At 45.3% G+C, this 26,324-nt stretch overlaps 1 protein-coding gene across 2 annotated transcripts in view; it reads right to left on the bottom strand.

Moving 5' to 3' along the window:
• ST18 (suppression of tumorigenicity 18, zinc finger) overlaps positions 1-26,324 on the bottom strand; it is a 260,995-nt gene that overhangs the window by 206,234 nt on the left and 28,437 nt on the right. Inside the window, exons 1-2 of one of the 2 annotated variants that reach the window (XM_014532476.1) lie at positions 21,772-22,056; positions 21,427-21,551 (exon numbers count right to left, since the gene is read on the bottom strand). The gene's annotated coding sequence lies outside the window, so the exon portion shown is untranslated. Of the gene's footprint in view, positions 1-21,426; positions 21,552-21,771; positions 22,057-26,324 lie in introns of those variants that run through there. The other variant, XM_014532477.1, reaches the window with a different exon arrangement.

The raw sequence follows: 26,324 nt of genomic DNA, 5'->3' as shown, positions 1-26,324 counted from the left end.
TTTCATTGTCCATATTTGTTTTTAATTTCTGTTGGATCATTCCCAATGGCATGTAAACATGCTATAATCATTCTAATCTTAAAACCAAAATAATAATAAAACAAAAAATTTTCACTTGACCTCACTTTCCCTGAAAGCCCCCATCCTTCCCCCAGCTGCTGGCTGGGGCCTTCCTTCATTCCACGCCACCCCCTGGTGGTCACCGCACATCATAGCGAGCTGTCAAACTCCCAGTTGGTCGAACTCCCAAGGGGACAATTTGCATATTAGCCTTTTATTATATAGGATTAGAGGCCTGATACATGAAAATTCGTGCAAGAGTAGGCCTTCCTTCCCCCGGCTGCTGGCATTGGCTTCCCTCAGGCACCTAGGACCTGGGCTGTCTTCCCTCCGGCTGCCTGCAGGCACCCGGGACCTGGGTTGGCTTCCCTCTGGCCCCAGCGTCATCAGGAAGGACGTCTGGAATGATGTCTGGAAGATGTCCGCTCTAATTAGTATATTACCCTTTTATTATTATAGACTAGAGCCCCGATGCACGAAAAATCGTGCAAGAGTAGGCCTTCCTTCCCCTGGCTGCCATCACAGGCTTCCCTCTAGCACCGACTTCCCTCCAGCACCCAGGACCCGGGCTTCCCTCCTCCAGCCACCGGCAGGCACCCGGGACCTCAGCTGCTTCCTTCCAGCAGCCTGCGGACACCCGGGACCCTGGCTGGCTTCCCTCCGGCCCCAGCTTTGTCAGGAAGGACATTTGGAATGACATCGGAAGATGTCCGGTCTAATTAGCATATTACCCTTTTATTATTATAGATGGTCTGTCTTCCTGCTCCAGATGCCAAGCTCCTTGAGGGGAGAGTATCTGCTTTGCTCATTATGCATCCCAGGCACCCAGAAGAGAGCCTGGTTCACAGTGAGCATTCAAGCAACACTTGTTCTTTAGAAGGTCGGAGTGATGGAGTCGGTGGCAGCTCCTTCACTGATCCGGCTGAGTCTAAGGTTCCATGATCTAATGCTAAGGTAATGCGTGGATTACCTAGCCTTCCATTTTATCTCTATAAATATAATCTCAGGCAATTTGAGCCTTAATGGATTCAGGTATTTTATTCCTTATTAAGTACTTAAAATGCAGCTAAACTCTGTTGCCAATTAAATGTGTAATCACATATCTTAGCTGATAGTCCATCTGGGAGTAGCACTGATAGCCTCTTATGACAATAGATTTGTCTAATAAGGATGCCTTTTACACTTGAAGATGGACCAAGGGATCGCCATCATCGCGGCCAAAAATACATTTTGAATCTCTGTTAATACTTAGTAAAAATCGATGATGAAGTATTACAGCATACAACATACTTAAAATATTTTACCTTAGCAAAAGTAATTACCTAAACTCAATGCTGGCCGTAGCCACTTAAATAAGAATTAATAAAGAACCCACAGGATACTAGCTTTGAGCAATGTTCTCTCCTGGTGTATATGCCTCTATTCGTAATCACTTATAGCAGCACAATCTCATGACTCTAGTATATGTGGTGATTGATATGTCAGAATATTTAATTAGTTGCTGTCTTATGAGGCAAAATAGGCCAAGTGGTGGGAAAGGGAAACTAGAAAAAATAGTGAAAGAACAACATTTCATATTGTGACTTCTTAGGAAAATTCCATCTGAGAAAGAATTATGAACTATTTATTGCTGCAATGGGCTTCAGATCCTACAACGAATGTCTATGCTAAACCCAAAAGCAAGGTGCATGTGTGTTGAAAATGACATTTTTTAAATGTTCTTAAAGTGCTTTGTCATTTCCCTGGTTTAGCTAGGAAGGCAGGCATTCTTGTAAAAAAGAGAAGCAAATCTTCAGGGATGTATTAAATTTAAATTATATTTCAAAGTATCTTGTTACTTCCAAGCAACTTGAATATAATAATAAGTGTAGTGGGAGGCCTTGAGCTTTGTTATTAGAACTAATAATAAGAGCTGACAATGGTCCATTTGAAGATACCTCTACTCCAAGTGTATTTCCCATAAAAGAATCTGTAGGGCCCGGCTGGCTTGGCTCAGTGGTTGAGCGTTGACCTGTGAACCAGGAGGTTGTGGGTTCAATTCCCGGTCAGGGCACATCCCCAGGTTGTGGGCTTGATCCCCACTTCGGGGGCTTGCAGGAGACAGCCAATCAATGGTTCTCTCTCTTCATTGATGTTTCCATCTCTCTCTCTCTCCCTTCCTCTCTGAAATAAATAAAAATATATATTTTTTAAAAATAATAATCTGTGGAACACTTCTAGGAGGCCTTTAAAATATAATGTATTAAAAATATATGTATACACACTGGCTGCCATTATTATTCCAATGGATTAAATCTGCAAAGAAAGAAACATCAATTGAGCTATCAGTAAAGTGTGTGTGTATACATTTTTGGGGGACACCCTGTATATTTCTCTAGGAGGCTTTATAACATACATCACACGTCATCCCTATATATGGAATATGTCATTGAGTATAAGTGTTTCAAACATTGTGGAGGGTTAGCCTCCTTTTGTGCTAAAACTCATCTTGGTAACTACTTAATCTGAACATTTTTAGACAACAATATAGAATTGAAAATTAAAATGTGACTCTCCCCATAATTTTTGAATAAGACAATGTCACTGTATCATTAGAAACTTCATTTGAGATCACATGTTGCCACACCAAATAATGCTATCCATCATTGTCCTTAAAAAATCTATTTCTCAGGCTGAAAGAGATAATAGCTAACTTCCATATGTAGCACTGAAGTAGGATGTTGCACTGATTCACAGAGAAAGAACACATCTGCCTCCTCTCTCTAGCCCTCCCTACATTCTTCTCTCTGTGTTTGTGCAACACATTAGAGGTGTTCCCAGTCTCAGAGCTGGAAATATCTTCCTATATGATGTACCGCCCAAAGTCAGCCAGAAGAACCTGACAAGTCTGGTTATGCCAATGCCCAAATTCATTCATTTAAGAAAATATATACTGACTTCCTGCGACGTGCTGAGCAATATGTTAGAAACGAGGCACCAAGCAGCAAATAAGATCAACATGATTCTCATGGTTTACAATTCAATAGGGAATAAACTTTCATCAGTATCATTTGTCTAAATGAATTAAATGATGCAAAAGAGCAGGCTGGGACCGAGCCTGGAGGAGGGTTCTATGCACACTCACTGGGAGGGTCACTCTTAATGCCCCATGACTCCTGGCATTTTCTCCCAACTGCATGTAGGACAAGTGCTATGAGAGTTGCAAGGGTGGTCAATACAGCAAGCCCTCACTCAATGTTGTCAATAGGTTTTGTGACTTTAAGCACAATAATGTATAACAAAACCAGTTTTACCATAGGCTAATTGATATAAACAAGCGTTAAATTCCTATGGTATCTCATCAACATTATAAAATGACTAGAGGCCTGGTGCATGAAAATTCATGCACATGGGGGGTCCCTCAGCCCCAGCCTGCACTCTCTCACAGTCTGAGACCCTTGGGGGATGCCCACCTGCTGGCTTAGGCCTGCTCCCCGAGAACAGATGATATAAAAGAAATAATCATATCCTTGGGTAAGGATTTTTTACAAAGGTAATAGTCACATGAAAATTCACTGCCAGTGGGGCTGAGGGGACTGGGCGACTCTGATGGCAGGCACACCGTGCCCCCCGGCGGGGCTGAGGGGACTGGGGGACTCAGGCAGCAGGCGCGCCCCTCAGCCCCACCTGGGGGTGGGCCCGGCCATACCATGCACCTGCCGCCCCCCAGCGAGGCTGAGGGGACTGGGTACCACCATCTTGTGGCTGTGGGCACCTCCATTTGTGAGGGCAGAATGGTCAATTAGCATATTACCTCTTTATTATATAGGATGATGTTGAACAAAATGACACTAGTTGAGGGCCTGCTGTATCGAAGATGGCTTAATGAAGTCACATGGGAGTCACTGCCCCCAAATTTGTCTGCCATCTGAAGTCTGATCCTCTTTATCTAGTGACTCAGGGGTGTTCACAGGGTAAAAAAAGGGAGAAGATGCCATATCTACCCACGGATTAGGGACCAGTACACATCACATGATTTTGGAACCCTATACATAGGTCCTATGAAATGATAGAAATCATCCCATCTCATTCATAAACTCTTATCAGATGACTCCAGATTTATCCCCCTAACATGGACAGTCCAAGCTGTGGAGCCTCTTCTCACTGTTTTGTTCTGTGTGGCTTTACCTCCTGAATTAGATAGAGGCTTCTGACGGGGGCAATTTTAATTTTTACCACCGATCTCCCAGGACTTATCAAATACTTCACAACTAGTAAAGGAATATTTACAAATTGATTGGCTTCTATAAAAACAGCCTATTGTGCAACCTACTTTACATGCAACATACTATACCTATTCTAAACTGGCCACAGTGTCGTGTGCCATTGGATTCATCTCATAACTACACCATAATAACTCATTCTGTTAATAATTATCAGACTCTGCTGGGCAGATTGTACCCGCTCCTGGAATGCAATCAATTACTATTAAGCACTGAGTGTGATGAGTATGTGTTCTTGCTAATCAGGACTAGCATCCTCCAATCTGAGGCCAACCTATAAACATTTTCTTAAATCTTCCTCTCACTGCCTTCCAAACTGGGCATACCATATCCGAAGCATATCACAGACAACCAAATCGGTTGTGTCCAAAAGAACTCCTTAATCCTGCCTTCTTCATGAAGAAAAAAAAAATCATGAATATAAAGTTAAAAGAATAAACCTAGTAAGTAAGCTTTGAGAGCTATACATTGCATTTCCATAGAAATGCAAAAAAAAAAAAAAAGTTATGCATTTGCAACAGGCCTCTCTGGCCAAACTTTGGATGTTTCCTAGGCCGTGGTGATTGAATCATAGTTAGAGATTCTGATTGGGGTGTATTTGTTGTTTCTTTCTTTCAAAGCCCCAAACCTTCTGGCACCTACCGCTGGCAGAGCCACCCTGCACGTCAAGCCTTCTATCAGATTGCCAGGCCCGTGTGATGCCGTCCACAAAGCTGGCTACGCGCTACGGCAGTTTGCATCCAGTACAAAGCTTCTCCTAAGGAAAGAGGCCGGAGGCACGTTTGGATGGCAGAGGCAGCCTCCTGCTCCATTCCCCTGAACGGTGGCCCTGGTTCAGTGCAGATAGGGGTGACTGCCAAGAAAAGGCAGCAAAAGCAAAATGAAAACGCTCTGCTATCGTCTAGTTAAGTGGTGGGGTGTTCAGACATGAAGCATGAAGCTCAAGGAAACATGTTAGCGTAATCTTGAAGGCAAGTGATGTACTTTGTACTGTCTCAAGGCGTCTTTTTAATCTTTATTTTCTGTATCGCAGAACAGCTTGTTTGCTTGGAACCACTTAGACACAAACCATGCTGTCCAACAGGCACTGAGCAGAGGAAGGACGGAGATGACAGGAAAGGCGAGCAGGAGGGGAGCTTTCACGCAAAGCAAGAGCCACCCATGAGCCCAGTCCCTACCCCGTGGTGAGAACAGAAGGGGGAGAACCCCCTCCGAGGAAATGTCTTCGCCTTCGGGTTTTTGAGACGCAGAGCAGGGATGAGTCGCATGAAGGGAAGGCTTATAGATTCTCAGACCCTGAGGGGCAGACACCGAGCCATCGGGAGGGGTGGCTCGTGGGGGACACGCCCTGGGGAAGCGGACATCCTGTGACTGAGAGACCAGCTTCTGAGGGAGAGGCGCAGAGAGAAAATGTGTCATCGGGCTCGTGTGGTGACACAGAGTACACGCTTCCCAGGACCCCTTCCACCCGGAAAGCCCGCGTGCGCGTTCTCCACCGCTGAGCCAGCAGCAGGCACTTAACCTTTTCTATTTTGAAACTCGAAAGGAAAGTGAACTCAGAGGGAGATTTCATCTCAGGGCCCAGCCTTCAACTTAACTTTCCTGTATTAGAAGATAAACAGGCAGGGGCCGGTCTCAACGGGCCCTTCCGTTAGTCATTCAGAGGAGAAAAACCACATGCGATCATCCCCAACTGCTTTCCTCGCCCTTTCTCCAGGAACAATCAACAATGAAAAATACTTTAAAAGTTAACCCCTATGTTCTGCTAAATATGTAACTAATGAATAAAAAAGAAAAGGCATAGATGGTGGCCCTCACCATGATGACTTTTGACTTTTTTATTTAGTATATTTTTATTGATTTCAGAGAGGAAGGGAGAGAGAGAGAGAAACATCAATGATGAGAGAGAATCATTGATCGGCTGCTTCCTGCAAGCCCTACACTGGGGATTGAGCCAGCAACCTGGGCAGGACTCAAACCATGACCTCCTGGTTCATAGGTAGATGCTCAACCACTGAGCCACACCGGCTGGGCTGACTTTTGATGATGAGAGAGAATCATTGATCGGCTGCTTCCTTCAGGCCCTACACTGGGGATCGAGCCAGCAACCTGGGCAGGACTCAAACCATGACCTCCTGGTTCATAGGTAGATGCTCAACCACTGAGCCACACCGGCTGGGCTGATTTTTTACTTTTAAACACTATATACACAGATATGAGGCTTTCCACCACACTCAGAGTATGCTGAACACATTCCATCCCTAGGATATGTCAAAATGCTAATTTTTCTCAAGGCCAGTGTTGTAATAGGGATAAAAAGGATGTATGATCCTAGAAGTTACCATGATACAAGCAAAGAAATAATTACACTGACTTGGGGGCCAGAGGTGTTTAGGTAGATGCTTTGACAACTTAAAATATTTTAAATAATCCTTAAAAAACAAAAACACAAGTTTGTGAATACAGATGCCTTCTAAAGTTTTCAGTAGAAGTGGCATTATTAGTGACTAAAAAATAACTTGCTGTTTTTAATTAGCTTAGACAACACTGACAGGACACTCCTGCTCGCTCAGCATACAGTCCTGGGCACCTCCCTTGCCGGGCACTGCTCTTGAGTGTGTAACAGCGACGAGGCACAGGGAGGGAATATTCTTGCGGGAGAGAGAGAGGAAACAACCCAAATACACAAAATCACTGCAGGTACGCCCTGTTTTGCTACAACACTTGTTTTGACAACGGGAGTTTGTTCCAACATGATTGATACATTGGGGACCAATTGGAGCATAAGGAGCATAAGGCACGTTTTGTTTTGCTTCCGTGTGACATTATCTGCAAGAAACGCTGCATGAACCCAGTATAGCTGCACACAGCTCAGCCAAGCCAACGAGGAAAACACAAACGCAGCATCCGAACACCTTGAATGCCTACCAGCTCCCTCAGCTGCCGCCTGTGTTACCGGCCACCCACCCACATCTAACGTTACAACTTTCTTCTGTGTCGGCAGCCTCCTTCCACCACTTGACAATAACGTGCCAACCCCAGACATCCAACTCCACGTCCTCAAGCCAACGCCGGCCCTCTGCCTGGCCAAGGGCCGTCACTACCGTAGCTCTCACTGATGCAGCCGAACCATTTGACCCGGACAAAGCATGCTGGCCTTTTCATTCAGCTTCTCTTTTTGTTCAACGTGTCACTGATCAAGTTTCGGGTCTTGTGCCCTGACCCCCTTCTCCCATAAGCCCTGTGGTGTTCACTGGGTGGTTTTGCATGATGGATGGTGGCATCACTAACTGTAGTCATTAGTGTTTGGGAGAAAAGATGCCAGGGAGTAAGAGAGACAGGAACGGGGAGATATACTCAGACTTGCAGGCCAGGGAAGGCCGTTCTCAAAAAGTGACCCTGAACAAAAACATAAAGGATATGAAGGAGCCATCAGGGCTGGGGGCCGGGTGCCCTAGAGAAGGCGGAGGAGAGGGTGGAGACCACAGTCCCGAGAAAGCATGAGGCTGGAAGACTTAAGGGTGTGACCATGTGAGCCAGGGCCTGTGGTGCCAGCTCCAAAGGCCCCACAGAGAGTCCTGGCATCAGTGGAGGAGGAAGAAGCACGCCGGGTCTCCCCGCAAAGGGACATCGAGCGAATGCTCTTCTGTTGGGAGCCTCGGAGGGGGGGGTGGGGGGGCGCGGAGAATGTGGAGAAAGGAAAAAGGAATGAGATCCAGCAGCCCAGTAAGGGATCTTCCCAGCACGTTTGCAGGAAAGTTGCTGTTTTCTTGGACAGGTGATGACGTATCTCAGAAGCAGAGTGCGTAAACTCTCCTGAATGATGCACATTCTGATGCTAAAGAAGGAGAAACCAAGAATGCGGGAATGAGCTACTCTATGAGCTTTGGTGGCATCCACACACACCCATGAAAACCCCTGTGCCATCAGGGGCCTCCCCGAATGAAGGCTTTGACCCTTGCTATGTGCTTTGTTTATGTTCACTAACTCCTTCTGTCTGAGGCAGGAAGAAGGGGGAGTTGCTGTCAGTTGTGCATCTAGAAAGTGGCAGGGTTGGGAATGAAAACGTGTTGGTCCCAGGAAGCTCGAGCTTCTGCCCCTGGTGGGGGTAACAGTGAAGGTGAGGATGAGGGAAAGACGCGGGTGGGCATAAAGGAGTCACTCTGCCGGGAAAGGATAGCATGTGGCACACACAGGGCTCTCAACGCGGCTCTGCACCCTCCTGAGGCAGCAACACAGAGAGAGATCTTACCTTCCCTCTCCCGCCCAGATAGAGCATTCTCCCCTAGTTGGTAGAGACAGGTACTGAATGGCAACTGTGCCGTTCTAGAAAAAAAGAATGCGTGGCTATAAACAGGAGTCCGTTTTCTCCTGCAAGCATGGCCTTTGCAGAGAAGATAGGATGGAGGAGGTGGGTGTTGTTTAGACTCAGACAGCCACGCTGCTTCTCCAGGCCGGCACAGCTTCCAGGTGAGACACCTCCCTTCATGACTCTTTCTTTGCCCTTAGGTGAGCATTTACTTTGTGCTGGTCTACAATCTGGCTTTCCCATCTGTTAGGAGGAAAAGCAAAGAAGCCAGCAGGTGAGGCTCCCTAAGAAAGTCCACGGTGCATTCTTTACAAGCACATCACTTTCTCTTTCAAGACAGAAAAGAAGGCCCCCCTCCCATATGTGAGTGTACTGGGTGCATTTAGACCTTCGTTAAAGGGAAGAACAAAAATCAACCAGGAAATGTCTTAACATAAAAGCTAGAGAGAGAGAGAGAGAGAGAGAGAGAGAGAGAGAGAAAACTTAGTAGAAATGTATCTGGTTCTGACATGAGAGGCAAATGTCCCCATCCCCACTGACATGCCTGCCATTGAGCACTGTATTTTAAGGGACAATGATCTGGCAAGAAAGAGGAACGATGGGGTAGTAAGTGGACCCAACTTGGGAGCACTAGACTCCAAGGACAGCAGCTGAACAATGGATGCAGACACGGGCCTTTCCCAGCACACATGCCCACTGGGCCAAGCCACGGCGAGCAGTGGCATGAGAAGCTACAGAAGGAAAGCTAACCACTGAATGGTGCAAGCACAGCCTGCCCCATCTGTCATAAACATTAGGTCCAAAGGCCACAGGTGCAGACAGCACTAAAAAGTAAAAATTACGCGCAGACGGAGGCCACTTGATAGAACAGGAAGGAGAAAAATCTAGGATCGGTTTCCAATCAATAAATGGGCTAACTACCGTCTATTCACCACTAGCACCTGTTGTTTCTCCCTCTCTCTGGTTCACCATGAACAAAACAGTTTTATTTGTAAAAGATGCCGTGTGTACCCAGGACCAGCCCTGTGCCTATTGTGAACTACGCCGAGGTTGTCTGCGGTGCCCTCCCTGGCCAGCTGGCCCCTGCTGCTTCCTTTCTCTCCCAGCAGGTGTCAGGGCCCCCTTCTTTTGGCCAACACTTCTATCTGAGCCTTGTCTCCGTCTCCTGGTTTCGCAAATACTTCTTCACCACCTAGAATGCAAATCACTGTGCTGAGCGAGAAGTGAGAGGTTGAAAAGCTGTAAAACAGCCATCGCCCATATTGCTACATGCTAGTGAGGGATACAAACACAGACACTGGTACGCAAAATACAGACATTTTTTGTGATCTAACAAAAGTGCGATAAAGTGGCCATGGAATCGTGGAAGGAGGAAGAGTCAGATCCAAGTAAAATTTGAAAAGCCGTAGGGAAGCAGCAGCATGTGAACCATGGCTTGCAGAATGGGAAGGGCCAGGAAGGAGTTTGATTCACAGCGATAAGGAGGAAGAACACTCCAAAGGAGGAAAGGTAGAAGCAAATGTACAAAATTTGGAGGGTTTAGGAAGGGGTAGGAAGGCAAGAGACGGCATGTCGTTTTGAATTCTGGATCCACCATGACTGGCTATTTGAGCTCACAAAATTAATTAGCCTCTGAGAACTTCATTTCCTCGTCTGCACAATTAAAATGTCCCCAACACCTACTTAGTGAGGATTCTATATGGGCCAACCTCTGTGCTTGGTGCTAAGGATCTTATATGGGCCAAGCTCTGTGCTTGATGAATGAAGAATACCTCAGAGGGTTTATGTTAGCACTGAGAACATGTATGTGAAGAACTTAGCATAGTACCTAGCAAGATGCAACTTCAATAAATAGATGCTGGTGCCTGTGGTGGGGTTTTTAGCGGTAGTGATGCTGGTGATGGTGGTAGTGAAGTAGGTGGTGGTGAAGTGGGTGGTGGTGATAGTAGTGAAGTAGGTGGTGGTGAAGTGGGTGGCGGTGGTGAAGTGGGTGGTGGTGGTGGTGATAATGGAGGTGGTGAAGTGGGTAGTGGTGGTGAAGTGGATAGTGGTGGTGGTGATGGAGGTGGTAAAGTGTGTGGTGATGGTGGTGGTGGTGAAGAGGGTGGTGGTAAAGTGTGTGGTGATGGTGAAGTGGATGGTGGTGAAGTATATGGTGGTGGTGGTGATGAAGTGGGTGGTGCTGGTGGTGGTGGTGATGGAGGTGGTGAAGTGTGTGGTGGTGGTGGTGGTGGTGGTGGTGGTGGTAGTGGTAAAGTGGGTGGTGGTGAAGTGTGTGGTGATGGTGAAGTGGATGGTGGTGAAGTGGATGGTGGTGGTGATGGAGGTGGTGAAGTGTGTGGTGATGGTGGTGGTGGTAGTGGTGAAGAGGGTGGCGGTGAAGTGGGTGGTGGTGAAGTGGGTGGTGATGGTGAAGTGGATGGTGGTGATGATGAAGTGGGTGGTGCTGGTGCTGGTGCTGGTGGTGATGGAGGTGGTGAAGTGTGTGGTGATGGTGGTGTAGATGGTGGGGGGGGCGGGTAATGGTGAAGGTGAGGATGAGGGAAAGATGCTGGTGGGCATAGGATTCAGTCTGCTGGGGAAGTATAGTGTGTGGCAGGAGGTTAGCAAGAAAGTTGCCATCTCAGAGTTTAAAAATAGATGGGATATTGCCTTAATAGAAAGGAAAAATTCTAATGCACAATTAATGGCCTTAATACGACATAGATGGTGTGCAACCGGCTGCGGGTTCTCAACGTTCTGAGCAGGAGAGAGGCCCTCCCAGGGCCGTGAAACTCCACTTTCTGTTCCCTCCCAAGGCCGCTCCCTGTATAACTGAGACATCCATTAAAATCGATCTAACTGACTCTGGACAGGCAGATGTCAAGAATAATGTACGCTGCCTGGCCGGCGTGGCTCAGGAGATCACAGTTCAATTCCCCATCAGGGCACATGCCCTGGTTGTGGGCTCAATCCCCTGAGTGCGCCATGCAGGAGGCAGCTGATCAATGATTCTCTCTCATCATTAATGTTTCTGTCTCTCTCTCTCCCTCTGCCTTCCTCTCTGAAATCAATAAAAATATACTTTAAAAAAATAATAATAATGTACCCTTCTCTGTTGTTTTTTGGAAAACGTGGCCAGAGCTGCCTAAGGCTGTGACTGAGAACTCTCAACGTCTATGGCAGGAGAGGAAAATGGAGACAGGAGGCGAGTCGTGGAGAGCAGCAGCAAAGTGCTGAACAAGGTGCCTCCTGAAAATGCATTTCAATTTATAAACCCTATTTTCTATTGACTTACCACGTGAAAGTGCAGATGTGTTCCTCTAGAAAAAAACTGATACTCCAAAGCAAAACAAAATCACACCCTAGAGAATGCTGATTTTACATATCTAAGGGAAATGCAAAAAGCTAATAAGACCATTAATAATATTCTGTCTGTCCTCACTCCAAAACAGAGGCTATATGCTACTGCCAAAATAACGTAAATGTAATCACCTCATGTCACTTTTCTACTCATAAACCTTCCCAGCACCCGTTCATGCCTGGCGTGTTCTCTATTGGAATGTCCCAAAGCCACCACTTCTCTCCCCCGTTCTCAGCAAAGGGCAGCACAGTGTAGCTGGAAACAGCACCATCTTAGGTCACCCTCTCACACCTTCCCTGCATCATTCCCTCCGTAATTCCTAGCAATTTTACCCGTCAACGTGTCAACTTGTACTCATGTGGGTATTTATGTTTGGGGTGTTGCTATAAATTGACTGTCCCTACTCCAATTTTCTTAAAGTTAAAAAAAAATTTTTATAGGAAAATTTTACAATGTAGATTAGAAAGGGGTGGCATAGGGAGTACGCTTCAAAACATACAGGAAAATGTCTTCAAAATCTTCCTTAGCCATGTTTCTCCCCAAACTGCTCATGAGAACTGCTCTGGCCTGCTCACCGATTCTTTTCACATCCCCGCAGAAGCTGGCTCCTTTCAGACTCCTCGTTCCTTTTGTCAGATTCTTTGTTCCTTCTTGTACCTTCTCTTTCCTTTTACTTCTTCATGTCTCAGAATTTCTTAAATATATTTTTTTATTGATTTCAGAGAAGAAGGGAGAGGGAGAGAGAGATAAAAATATCAATGATGAGAGATAATCATTGATTGGCTGCCTTCTGCACTCCCCACACTGGGGTCAAGCCCACAACCCGGGCATGTGCCCTGACTGAGAATCGAACCATGACCTCCTGGTTCATAGGTCGACACTCAACCACTGAGCCACAGCGGCCAGGCCATTTCTCGGAATTTTTAAAAAGTCAGTTCCTATGCCAGCTCTGAAAGGCAAAGACTATTCCTCTGAGGCCCGCCTTCTTAAATGGTGGGCGAAGGGAAGTCAGAAAACTGATTCTACATTTAATAATTTTATTCCTGTCACAAAGGGAACATTGAGGGCAACCCAATGCTTGCTCTGCTGTCTATACCAGTGATGGCGAACCTTTTGAGCTCGGCATGTCAGCATTTTGAAAAACTCTAACTTAACTCTGGTGCCGTGTCACATATAGAAATTTTTTGATATTTGCAACCATAGTAAAACAAAGATTTATATTTTTGATATTTATTTTATATATTTAAATGCCATTTAACAAAGAAAAATCAACCAAAAAAATGAGTTCGTGTGTCACCTCTGACACGCGTGTCATAGGTTCGCCATCACTGGTCTATACTCCTCACTGTGTGCCCACTCACAAGCTTTCTCCCTGCACCGACAAGAACAAAGAATAAAACTCCTAAACGAAGAGTCTAGAAAACACTTGTTAAATGAATGAAGAATTCACCTTTCTCAAAACTGGGCCTACGTGCTAGGTATAGTTGGCTTTTGAAACTCAACATGCTGACCCACTGAAGGGAAGAAAGACTGCAGACATACAGCAGAGGCAATGATGCACATGACACAGTGGATGAGCGGGGAGAGGAGCACATTCGCCGAAACCATGGCAAAGGGGCCGGGAACTCTGTGAAGTGAGCCACCACACAAGCCTGTCGTCTGAAAATTCCATCAGGGCAAGTTTCTAACCAGGAATGTCACAGAGCCGCCTGGCTGGGCCGGAGCAGGACTGAATTCTCCTGACGTGTGCGAGCACCACCACCATCTCCCCTTGACGTTCATCCCACAGTGATTCACTGAGCACTGAATATGTGCGAGTTTGCTCCCAGGGCCGAGCCAGAGCAGTGGACAAAGGAGACACAAGCATATTGAGCAAATAAACAAAGAGGATGAGCAAAACCTACGTTACCTTAGAGAATGATGAGCGCTCTGGAAAGCAGGGACAGGAGGCAGGGAGTGGGGAGAGCCGGTGGAGTGGGATGGAGTTGTTCCGGGTTCACAGGTGGGTCAGGGTCACATCTCAGTCAGGAAGTGAGGCAGCACAGAGCAACGGAGACCTCGAGGGGAGAGCCCTCGAGGAGACCTGGAGTGTGGCTCAGGCCTAGTAGGACCATATTGGATGAAGGTGAAGTTTCCACAGGAGAGAGAAACCAAATCCCTGTGCTAGCGACTGACTGTGTGGTCCGTGAGAAGAACCCATCTCAGAGATGGAAGAGACCTACCTGCTGATTGGTATTCAATCACAGAGAGCAGTGCAGTGGAGACTGAGTGACGTGGTGACTGCAGGCCCGCCTGGCTTTAGCCCACCGTGCCCCTGGGTGTGCGTGAGCTTGGGAGGGGGGCAGCTCTACAACACTGGGACTGCCTTCCAACCAAGACACCTCTTCTGGAGATTCAGCTTTGGACAGGATCTATGCTAACCTTGTTATGAACAATGAGGAATTCCCTCCCTTATCTTTTCTCTTGCCGTCTCCTCTGCTCTAAACTCTCCATCTTTATTAATAATCGTATTGTGTTGATTCGAGTTTAAAGCATCTCTATTTCATTCTGGAAGCAGTTTCACAGCGAGTTCATCTTCGTTCTGTCTTTAAAGGGATTAGATGCTCACCTCTAGTCCCTTCTGCCGGCATAACTTTATTTCACAGTTACATCCATCCTCTCTTCATTGTAGAAAATTTGTCTTCTCTTATATTTTTGGGGTAGCATTGTTCCTATGTTGCAGCAGCATTGCCTGCTCTCCATTTTTATTTTACTTGGCTAATTGCTTCCACCTCCCTTTTCCTCTGCATTCAAAGGAATGGTTTCAAACGCCTTCTCTATAACTTTGCTGTAAATATTGTGGACAGATACCGCCTTACACAAGTGAACAAACCAGTAATGAGGCAAATCAATGCCCAGGCCTGACATAATACACTGAGAAAGAACACGGCATCGCTCCTGCCAAAAGTGGATAATATGAATCAAATCATGAGGAAACATCAGACAAACCCAAACGGAGGTACGTTTTACAAAATAACTGGCCTCTACTCTTCAACCGTGGAAGGGAGTGGAGAGATAAAGACGGATGAAATGTTCCTGATTAAAAGAGACGAGAGACAATTAAAAACAATGCGCAATCCTGGGTTGGATCCTGGACAATTTCTTTTCTGTAACGGGCACTTATTGGGCCAACTGGCAAAATGGGAATAAAGTCTGTAGATTGTGTCACTGTTAATTCCACACTTTTCCTCGTGCATTGTAGGAAGGTAAGATAACGTGCATATGTTTAGGGATATACGTACTCTCGTATTTAGCAGAAAATAGGCATCCTACTATTAGATCTTATCACAACATCTTATAAATGTTTCAGGAAAAAATAATATGTCGTATACACATGAGTGTGCATTTGTGTGTGTGCTCATAAGTACAGAAAGAGAGAGAAAGCAAATTTGGCAAAATGTTAACAATTGGGAAAGCTTGGTGAAGGGTATTCAGGAGTTCTTTATACCTACAACTTTTGTACTTACAACTTTTTCTAAGCTTGAAATCATTTCAAATTACAAGTCTGGAAAGGTCAGCAGTAAAACAGAACTTCCTTCGGGGCAGGCCTTCTTCTGCAGCACTAGCGAGGAAAGCCATGGGTTGTGATTTAAATCCCAGCTCCGGCACTTACTAGTCCTAGGATTTTGAAAAGTTTTTCTTATTTCTCTGAAAGTCTCAGTTTCATCACGAGAACAGTAGAGATAACAACCACCTCATGGGGCTCTTGAGAGACTTAAAAGAAATAACACAGTCACATGAAACCAATGCCTGACACATAAAGTATTCAGATATTTGTCGGAAGAATAAATGATAGACCTTGCAGAAATGAATGAAATTAAAGCATTTGCAAACTCAGGAAGCAAACATGTCTATCATTCCTTCTCTGGTTTTATAACATCTTAACATTTAAGAGATAAAGAACAGATGATGTGAGGGATGCTGCAGGGGGGAAGAGAAGATGAAACCAGTTTGATCCATAAAACTCAACATTCTGTTTTCGTGAACTAACTGTAGCAAAAGAGACCAAAGTTATTGGGAAAGATGGCAAGTGGAGACCATTTTTTCTCTTATTGCCTCTCTTAGCATTTTAAAAAACATTAAAACTATGCCCTAGCTCGTTTGGCTCAGTGGATAGAGTGTTGGCCTGGGGACCGAAGAGTCCCGGGTTCAATTCCGGTCAAGGGCACCTGCCCAGTTACAGACTGGATCTGGGGGGGTGGGGGAGGGGTGCATGCAGGAGGCAGCCAATCAATGAGTCTCTCTCATCATAGATGTTTCTATCTCCCTCTCCCCTTTCCCTTCCTCTCTAAAATCAACTTTTAAAAAATTAACAAAAAATAATAATAAAGCCCTGGCTGGTTTGGCTCAGTGGATAGAGCGTCGACTGCGACTGAAAGGTCCCGGGTTCGATTCCAGTCAGGGGTACGTGCCCGGGTTGCTGGCTCAATCCACAGTTGGGCATGTGCAGGAGGCAGCTGATCGGTGGTTCTCTCTCATCATTGATGTTTCTATCTCTCTCCCTCTCCCTTCCTCTCTGAAATCAATAAAAAATAATAATAATAAAATAATTAAAACTAACTTGTCCTTTGATATTTCTATAAGTTTTCTATATTTTCTATCAAGATATAAATGTCAGTTTATGTTTCACTTATAACAAAACAAAACTTTAAAAATGCTACTGATATGCTTTTCTGTGAGATACAAAGTATGAATATATACATATTTATTTTAGAAACTTTCTTCAGAGTCTTCCAACTACTCAAAACAACAGGAACCCATAACTTCTAGCTACCTAACCCAGACCCAGTTATTCTTTTTAACTAGTGGATGCACATTGCCTCAGACCATAATTATGTTTATGCATTTTGAGCAAGCTGACGAAAAGAAACATTTACTTAAGGTTCCCATCAATGAATGCAGAGCTTAGACTAGCTTTTAGCTTATACAAACGTTATGCTTATTAATTCAGAATATTCATTCAGTTATTGAAATATGATCACAAAGCCTTACAATGAGAGACTGGTTTCCTATTATACATATTAGCTTTGAACAAAAATCCTCTGGCTCAGAAATAACTTTCCCTGTCTGAGGGTTCATATACCTCTTGGAATTTTTAAAACTGTGATTTAGGTATCAAAACTTCATTGTCTATGCTCATCAATGCACAGATATATTATAAATTAGCAAAAATACATCTATTCTGATTAAGAACTCTCCAGTTGGATTTCAGCTTAAAAAATTCTAAAACTGCTTATGTACAGTAGTCCAGTCCATGCCAACATTCAGAGCATTGTTTTAATTAAAAACCAGTGATATGACACATGCCAACTGTTTCATTGATCCTACTTTGGTCAGAGTTCTCTTTTGAGGACTTAAACTTTTATGAAAACAAATAGCAAATATTTATTCAAATTGATTACTATTATTTCACGCCCTAAAAACTACATTTTATACTACATTTATCTACATTAATTTTAACACGCCAAGGATTATTCAAAGTGATCATCACAATGGTAATTGTAGCTAATAGAAGGGCTGGTAGCTAAAACAATGATCAACAGATAGATGAATAGATAGATAGATAGATAGATAGATAGATAGTGCTTTCTTTTTTTTAAAATATATTTTATTGATTTTTTACAGAGAGGAAGGGAGAGAGATAGAGAGTTAGAAACATCGATGAGAGAGAAACATCGATCGGCTGCCTCTTGCACATCTCCTGATGTGCCCGCAACCCAGGTACATGCCCTTGACCGGAATCAAACCTGGGACCTTTCAGTCTGTAGGCCAACGCTCTATCCACTGAGCCAAACCAGTTTCGGCGATAGACAGTGCTTTCAAAAATAGATTCAGATACACTAGTATATGGATAAGGATATATACACATATCCTTACTAAAATTTCTTACAGACCCATAAAAGTAGATTTTTAAACATCTGTTTACTCAGACACATTTCAGTGGGATGGATGTTCATGTCCCAGTGAATATAATGAACAGAACAAAATATAACAAATGCAGGGGAAAAGGAACAGTCAGGGGTGGGGGGAGAGGTGGTAAGTCCTGCTTTTATGGCTGGATCTAGATGACAGATAATTAATTGTTGCAGCTCTCTAGACTTTAAGTTCAATGTGGAGCCAATAGGGAAACTTCTGCTCCTATTAAAAGAGTTCAACTAGTGTGATTTGCTGACTATGTTATTATATCGCCTTATTCGTCAGTCGGTCACTATTAAATCAGTTGAGAGAACAAGAGCCAAGGTAAAGAAAAAAGTGAAAAATGACATTCTAACTGAACTATCTGCCTGGATGAGGCAAAACGTTTTGTTTTCAACAAAAGACAACGTAATCGACGTTAAACAGAAGAACTTTTCACAGACCACAGGAGCAGTGACTTCCATTTCCCGCTCCCGCTCTGCTCAGGAACGATCTGGGTGTGGAAATAAACACAGCGGAACAAAAGTATGATGGGTTCAAGGAGAAACAAGATCTATGACAAGGTCCGTGTGCATGAGTCAGCTGGGATCCCGAGGCTCCAGTCAGAGGCTCAGAGCTGGTCACTCCCTGGTGGGCCAGCAATCTGTCCTTGGAGTCCTTGGGGTGACTTAGGGTAAGAGTTTGGGCCACTACTCCCTGGAATCTGCCCAGGCGCGCTGAGAAGTGAAACAGAACCTAGAACATAGCCTGTCAATCGATCGTGGCCTCCTCCCAACCCCAGATGAAAATGAGAGCTTGACAAAGCAAACCTCTGGGCGGCCAGAGGGAGTTTTAACACCCACGTGCATCCCTTTGTGAAATACATGCACCTCCTCACCAGCCCATTCACATTCGCCTATTACATGAAGCCTTTGGTGCTTCTCTTTCTGCTGCACACATGACTCAGACCGGGAAGTGAAGTGAGCTGAGAGTTCAAGGACACTTTTGACTGCAACCAGGTGAACCGTTGCAGTTGCCTGGGAAACCTTTGAAGACAACAATACTTGATAAGTCAAATATCTCAAGTCAGTATGAGCCAAAGTCATTTTTAGAAGGTAAATCTAAGAAAACGAATGCCATCAGAGGATACTTGGCTTGTAAGAGTGCGTCCAACTTGTTATGTGCTCATTAAGTTTTGAAAAGAGAAAAAGTACATTATAATCCTAATTAGCCTATAAAAAATTATAACCTTAAATGCTAACTTTCAGATTACAGGAGAAAATTCAGAATAAAGACATTTAGATTCCTTGAACATTTATGCATTGACCATTAGACTGGGGTTTTTATAATAACCCTGTAACAAAATGTAACATGTTTTCAGGAAATTGGCCCTCTTAGTTCTTTAGGATTCTGTTCCAGTCTAGTTTGTCCTTTTTGTTCCAGATTTCCAGTTAAAATGCATGTCAAATATCAACTATTATATGGGTTTTTTTTAGTAAAACATAAAATGTTTTGTTGTAGTAATTCTGAGAAAAAATTTAACAAGTAGAACAATGTTCTATTGCTTTGTGTCAATAAATTTGTGTTGAATGGAAAACTTTCTAAGCTCTATTTTGCTTCATATGCTGAGTTTGGTAAGGGATCGTTCCATGAATCTGAGTTTATGATTTCTTCAATATTTTTTTTAAAAAATTCATCTTGAAAAGCTTTATATTGAAAATATGTGCACATTACTGGAACCTGCATTCACATTGTCTTTTGTAATAAAATAAATCAAAAGAAAAATCAAAATGTAACAACCTTTGAGAACCACAGGAAAATCAAGTTCTGTCCTCACACCTCAACATTGTCCTGGAAAGAGGCTCATTTAGGGATTAACGTATTTGAGGCTCTTTGAACATTATTTTACAGGCCTATGATTATGGTAGAGGATGCTGTCCAGAAAGTACTACTTTCATACAGGTATTTTCACTTAAATTTGTAGATGCCTATTTGGACATTCCTCTGAGTTCATTGCTCTGCAATGCCCTCTGCTGGTAACTGCTTGTAAATGGTTTCAGAAAACGGGTACGATAGCTTCCTCTCGCCCACATTGCCACCAAATTCATAAATCCATTGCTCAAGTGGTCCTATTTCTTATGGGGTGATGTACATGCCTAGCTTTATTTTCATTTAAATGTGTAAAGTAAAATTTGTTTTAAAATGTAAGGCTCTTTGGATTTAATTTTTATTTCATGTTGGAGACATCTTTTTCCAGAGCATATAACTTAATCACAAACTAAATACACTATTTTATCTAAAAGGCCTGGTTTTAAAGTTGGAAGAGAAAATAGCATGTAATTTTGAACTTATTTAATCTAGGATGGTTTTATTGGGAAGGTCACAATCTTTATGTCAACTGTGTGAACATAGGCGTACCACTTCTTTAGCATTGCTCCATCTAAGTTGATCTAAAGCGTTCATTTCAGTTAATATGACAGCAATCTATCTGAAATAGAAAGATCCCAGCTCTGATCTACATGCAACGAATGTATCTCACCAATTGTTTGAAAAATCAGAAGCTCTTCTCCATTGGAATGCCTGCTCCAACATAACTTGTACTCGAGTTACATATAATTCTTTACCCACAACTATGAGACATACAACTCACAGCTCTGAGAACCAACAGCTAGATTCCTAGGCCTGCTGGAAAGACAACCTTGTTCTAGTGTTAATGTTCTGTGTATATGACCTACCAACATATAAAAGTATTAGCTATGCTTTGCTTAAGAAACTCATCCAGAATCCCAAATACTCCATCGTAACCAATGCAATCTTTGTCCCTCTGAACTTCATTCGAAGTACCCATTCAAGAGTTCTCAATGACATTCGTGACGGAGATTTTTAAATAAATTATCCGGAGATTTTTTTTTTTAAATCTTATTGCTCAAGGGAAGAACCATAAAGCTGGACTCCTCCGTGCCTTTATTCCAGTAAAGAGACACACGCCATGCATATGTGACAGGTCTCCTATAGCGACAAACAAATGGCTCCGGCATTCAACATGTCTTTATATCGGATGCTTATTATATGTAAGCAACAGATGTACTTCTCATCTGAGCACCGTAAAAGTGGCTTTTTAAAGAATCCTAAATAGGAAATGAGTCAGTGCAAATATAAACCTCAAAGCGATTCCATACTGCACGAGTAACATTTGCAGTATTGAACACGTCGACTTCTTAGCAGAGTGCCTGCCTGCTGAATGTCATCAGCTGTCAGGGCCCTCGCCCCAGGCGCATGTTCTCTGCGGCTCTCCAGCCGGCGTGAGGAACAATCTGGGGACCCCAGTCCTCACGGAGGATCCAGCCCATGGACCACGCTCATGTCCATTCCTAAAAGCGGGAGAGGCAGACGGTGGCCCCTCCTAACTCCCCCTTCATCATCCTCCCCCCGTGGGAGATGGTTGTCTCCCAACATTCAATCCTGTGTGAGGTGCTGAAATAACCGCAATCTTCTTTTTACAAAATTTTTGTTCTTACCTTTACCTGGTGAATCTCTATGGATGTGTAGGAAGTTATCTTTTCCGAGATATATTCCAAAATGCTCTTATGCTATTTCTCTTAGGATTTCTCCACACCTCCCCGGTCGGAAATGTTATGACTTTCTAAAGGAGAGAGGGGGAAAAAATGTGCACATGAAAATCACAAGAAAATCACTGATTTTTAATCAGATCTAAACAAAAGCCAAACCAATGTGAACAGCACCTTCTCCAAGGCATGGTGTTGTGTGCATTATGTATAAAAATCTCTCTTCGTGCAGATGTAGCAGAAGTCACATTCTCCAGGTGAAATATTCAGCTATCACAACAGCTGTGCCCTCCTTACCTCTAGTATTCCAGCGAGGTCACATTCAGTCAAAAACATCCTGCCCTTCTCCCCGCAGAAAGGTTCCATGGAATCCGAGTGCAGAAGCGCAGCAACTTGCTAACTTTGCTCTGTTATTTACCAACCGCACAAAGAAAATGCTGTCTATTCAGAACTCATTTCAAAACTCTTTTCACTGAGAGTGAGCGAACAAGCGGGCTCATGTCCCGAGCCACGGTCACATCTCCGGGGTCTGGTGCTGCCACGGGGCCGGCGCCGAGTGGCACTGCCCCCGCTGCGCCCACAAGGGGCTGTTGTCAACAGTGCACAGGGACGCACAGGCCGGTTGGGGGGGCGGGGGGCGACAGTGGTGAGGGCAGGGGTCACCTCATTTCTCCCTCCAAGTCTCCTTGCTTAGTTGCCCTAAATTTCAAGCAGGAGGCTGCCCTCCTCCCCCCAGGCTCATTCGTCCCAACACAGAGGCTCCAAATACACATCCAGCCAGCAGGCTGGGTGTGAGGTCAGACTTCATGACGGAGTCCCTGCCTCTGGGCAAGTTATTCAAACCACTTGGGTTCAGTTGTCTTTTCTTTTCTGGTCTGACTGTACCTGCCTCATTAGTTTGAGGGTTGAGTGAAATCAGCATGCAGATTCTGTGACGGGGCCTGGAACAGAAGTGTGAGGGATTCTAGCACAGAACTCTCTCTCTCTCTCCAGGTCCTGCTGAGGCTCCAATACTCAGACTCAGTGTGAAACTTACCCCCCATCCCACCTCCACAGATGTGCAGAGAAAGCAGCCTAGGAAGTAGTTCTATGGCTCTGAACCACCCCGCCCCACCACCACCACCACCTGATCAAGAATAGAGAAGCCTGGGTCGTGTGGCTCAGTGGTTGAGCGTCAACCTATGAACCAGGAGGAACCGGTTCGATTCCCGGTCAGGGCACATGCCCAGGTTGCAGGCTCAATCCCCAGTGTGGGGCGTGCAAGGGGCAGCCAATCAATGATTCTCTCCCATCATTCATATTTCTATCTCTTTATTCCTTCTTTCTTCCTCTCTGAAATCAATAAAAATGTATTTTAAAAAAAAAGAATAGAGAAAAAGATTAGAGAAGTAAGAAGAGGAGGCCAGAGAGAGAGAGACCCTCCACACCATACCGTGACCTGCCCCCACCCCCCCCACCCCCAATGTCTATTGGGAGATGCTACCTTCCAACCACAAGTCCAGCCCCGGAGGAGGGCAGCTTCCGGGCAAGTTCCCTGCAGTTGGGAGACAAGAGCCGGCCCCAGGAAGCCTACGCCGACGGGCACAAGGTCATCCCAGAGTGTCTGTGAGGACAGAGGAGCTAACAGCATTGGGGCAGAGCTGACACTGGAGCACAGTGCCCGGAGGCGAGCAGCAAGGAGGACACCTGCTTGGGGGGCGGAGGGCAGGGCCAGGTATGGGCCCCTGGGACCAGTAGGAGAAACTCAGTCCAAAGGGTTCCCTGGAGGGAGGAGGAGACCCGGAGGGGGACAGCGGGGACTGAGGAACGCACCACCAGGATGACCCAAGGGAGTGAGATACATCTACCGGGGGTCAGGGAACTCTGAAAATAAGGAGCCTTGCTGTCAGGCCCTTATAAAGATGCAGCGCTGCCCAGCTGGTGTGGCTCAGTGGTCAACCTATGAACCAGGAGGTCATGGTTTGATTCCCAGTCAGGGCACATGCTGGGGTTCTGGACTCCATCCCCAGTAGGAGGTGTGCAGGAGGCAGCCGATCAATGATTCTCTCTCATCATTGATGTTTCTATCTCTCTCTCCTTCTTCCTTTCTCTCTGAAATCAATAAACATATTAAAAATAAAAACTAAAAAGATGTAATGCTCTAGAAAGACCATCATTAAGAGAGTTAGTTCAAACCTCTGTCAGGGCAGAACACAGAAAGGTAAGGTAAGAAAGGGCTGATGCTCCTCTCTCTCCTTCCTTCAAACACCCCAATTCCCTCTCTCTCTCTCTCTCTCTCTCTCTCTCTCTCTCTCTCACACACACACACACACACACACACACACACACACACACAGCCTACAACCATGGCAGGGGTTGGCAAAGTGCAGAAGGAGCAGCAGTTAGATAGCAGAAGGACTTGTCAGCCTGCCTGTAGGTAGGTAGTCAGGCCCACGGAGGAGAGCTGATGAGACGTCGCTAAGTCAAGGTCAAATATTGACTAGATCATGGGACTAGACATTATAAGGACTGAAATGATCATGGTCTTTCTGGAGAAATCTAGATGAATATATGTTCTCGGAACCTTTTCACCACCTCCAAGGCATTCTTACTATTACGTTGTTACCTTTCTGTGTTTTCCCCGAGTGCTACCTCTCTTTCAGAGAGCTTGTATATCTGTAACATCAGACCACACACAGAAGGCACACCCTGAGTTTTATGCAGGTTTTGATTGTCAGTAATCAAAAGAAGAGCGATCAAGAACACTCTAAGAAGCTTATCTGAGAAGCTCAAGGCACATCAGAAAAGCCATCAGCAGTTTCTCTTGTGAGCTTCTTTCTGTGGATAAATACCAATTCTTTTTGCCAGGGGAAAACAAGACCCTCGAACTCTCTGTGACCTTCCTGCTCCTTTACCCCCCCCCCCATCCCACATGTCAGTGAACTGCTGAGAGGGGCTTTCACTAGCTTCTTCTCTCTTTGGGGTTGCAGATAAATTCAAGTATTTTGCATGGCACAGAAGCAGTTTCTCTCTGGCCAAAAGAAAAACTCAGGAGGAAAAAAAAAATCAAAGGCAAGCCTACTTGTGAGCTTCCCAAATTGAGCAAATTTGGGCGTAGCATCTGCAGTCTCAGTTTGGAAACCACAATATGCCATTCATCCCTCACTAGATGACGGGACAGAAATGTTGTTGCTGAACCAGCCCAGGGAAATATGCTTGCTGCTTACCCAAAACAAACTCGCAAAATCCAACTTCTATGGCTCCAAGTCCTCCGCGGGGGGAGTTTCCCTACACCTAATTCTGAACTGTTTCTTTCACTTGCTGAGTGAAGACGAATAATATGGGGGCACATTTGGGAAGATGGGGTTCTGACTTTTTACACTACGGATCCAGAACAAAAACAGTTGTTGCTTGAGAAAATACAGGAATAGCTAAGGCAACGTCCTTTTCCTCAAAACAAAAATGGGCGTGTATGGAGAGGGAGGGAGTGGTGTCAAAGATACAGGTATTAAAACACACATTTTTGAGACCAATAAAACTTTTTTGTCGTTGTTGTTAATCCTCACCGGAGGATATTTTTCCATTGATTTTTAGAGAGAGTCGACGGGAGGGGGAGAGACAGAGAGAGAGTAACAGTGATGTGAGAGAGACACATCCATTGGTTGCCTCCCGCAGGCCCCAACCAGGGCTGGGGACTTAGCCTGCCACTGAAGTACGTGCCCTTGTCCGGAATCAAACCCGGGACCCTTCAGTCTGCAGGCCGACGCTCTATCCACTGAGCCAACTGGCTAGGGAGAGACCAACAAAACTTTAATTATTCATCCCCGTTGTTACTGAAAGCCTTTCATGAAGGAACCCCCTTCACACCGTGTCCTTTCCCGTGTCTGTAATGAAGAGTCTTTTCACACAGGGTCTGCGTTTTCAGGCCCAGAACTGGAAGCTGAGGGATGCCTTCTGGGCCCCCCCCCCACGGACACAGCCCTTGGGAGAAGCACCCCAAGGGGCCTTCTTCCTGAAGACAACCCCTGAGCCGGCCTGTTCCATGTGCATCCCCATCTCTCTCCTCCCTGAAAAAAAGGCCAAAAGAAAGAGGTGTTTGCAAAGTCCAGGTGTTTGTCCCTCAATCTCCCTCCACTTCCAAAGCACTCGATCTGCAAGTCCCCCCTGGGAAGCTGAATTTGCAGTAATCCATCTAAAAGCACAAAGTCTCCCTCGTCAATCAATGAACAGCAATGACTATGAGCAACACAGGGACATTCCAGCAAGATGGCAGAGCACAGACAGCGCCCCACAAATGTGCTTTGAGAATCTGCATTCCTGGCCGCCTCGGAGTGTTTACGAGCGGGTGCCACTGCCATTTTACGAAGTACTCGTTTTTTTAACGATCCTGAAAGCAGCCGTATAGTGGTGTCCTATTCAGATACAACTGCTGCTTAAGGTTTGGGGCTGGTTTGTTTTCGTTTGGTTGTGTTTTTCTGGAATGCTCGACTTATTTAAATCAGAGGGCCGAGCAGCAACGTTGGCCTGACGCTTGTCCTCCTGGGGGAGTAACAGGACAGAGTGACCCCTGATGGTTATTGGCAATAATTGAGGTGATTGTTCTGAAGGCCCCACCCCAGCGAAGCGGGTCCTGGCTCCTCCCGCTGGGGTTGCGGAGCTGGAATGATCCGCTTCCTGAAGGTGCCTCTTGGAGCCCGCAGGCTGCCCTGGCAACGAGGAAAGGAGGAAAGAAAACGTTCTCCTGGCGGCTTGTAAAGTGCAGCTCGCACTGCGGTGTTCACGGCGGCAAAGTGCACATCCCCGCGGGTCAGGCGGGCCGGCCGCCTCGGGGTCGGGGACGGGGACGGGGACAGGACGAGAAGCCAGCGAGG

This window comes from Myotis brandtii, unplaced genomic scaffold, assembly GCF_000412655.1.
Source record: "Myotis brandtii unplaced genomic scaffold, ASM41265v1 scaffold896, whole genome shotgun sequence".
NCBI lineage: Eukaryota > Metazoa > Chordata > Mammalia > Chiroptera > Vespertilionidae > Myotis > Myotis brandtii.
This window is presented reverse-complemented; position numbering and strand designations above follow the sequence as displayed.